This window comes from Tigriopus californicus, chromosome 1 (genome assembly GCF_007210705.1).
Source record: "Tigriopus californicus strain San Diego chromosome 1, Tcal_SD_v2.1, whole genome shotgun sequence".
Lineage (NCBI taxonomy): Eukaryota > Metazoa > Arthropoda > Copepoda > Harpacticoida > Harpacticidae > Tigriopus > Tigriopus californicus.
Genome location: NC_081440.1, coordinates 2,342,314 through 2,342,636, shown reverse-complemented (window position 1 = coordinate 2,342,636; position 323 = coordinate 2,342,314).

The following is a 323-nucleotide window of genomic DNA, read 5'->3' as shown; positions in this document are numbered from 1 at the left end:
GTCAGTGCGAGCAGTCCTTGATAGTGAACAAACAATTTTAGGGCAAGCAAATGACTATAGAGGTGGAACACTCGGATGCGCAAATGATCACCAAGTCTATGGAGATCAAGGGCTATTCCATGGTTCTTAAAATTGGAAAAGTTGATTTTTTTTTCGTTCGGAACTCCTTTACTTGGCGCTAATTTATTAAAAATATATCTCGCAACCTCAGGCTCCAATCCCGCCTGCAAAGCATACTCCCAGGTTTACCATAAAACAATGGCAACGAAATTTGAAATAAAGGTATGAAACTGGCAGTGTTACTTTTTCAAAATGAAGGTAAT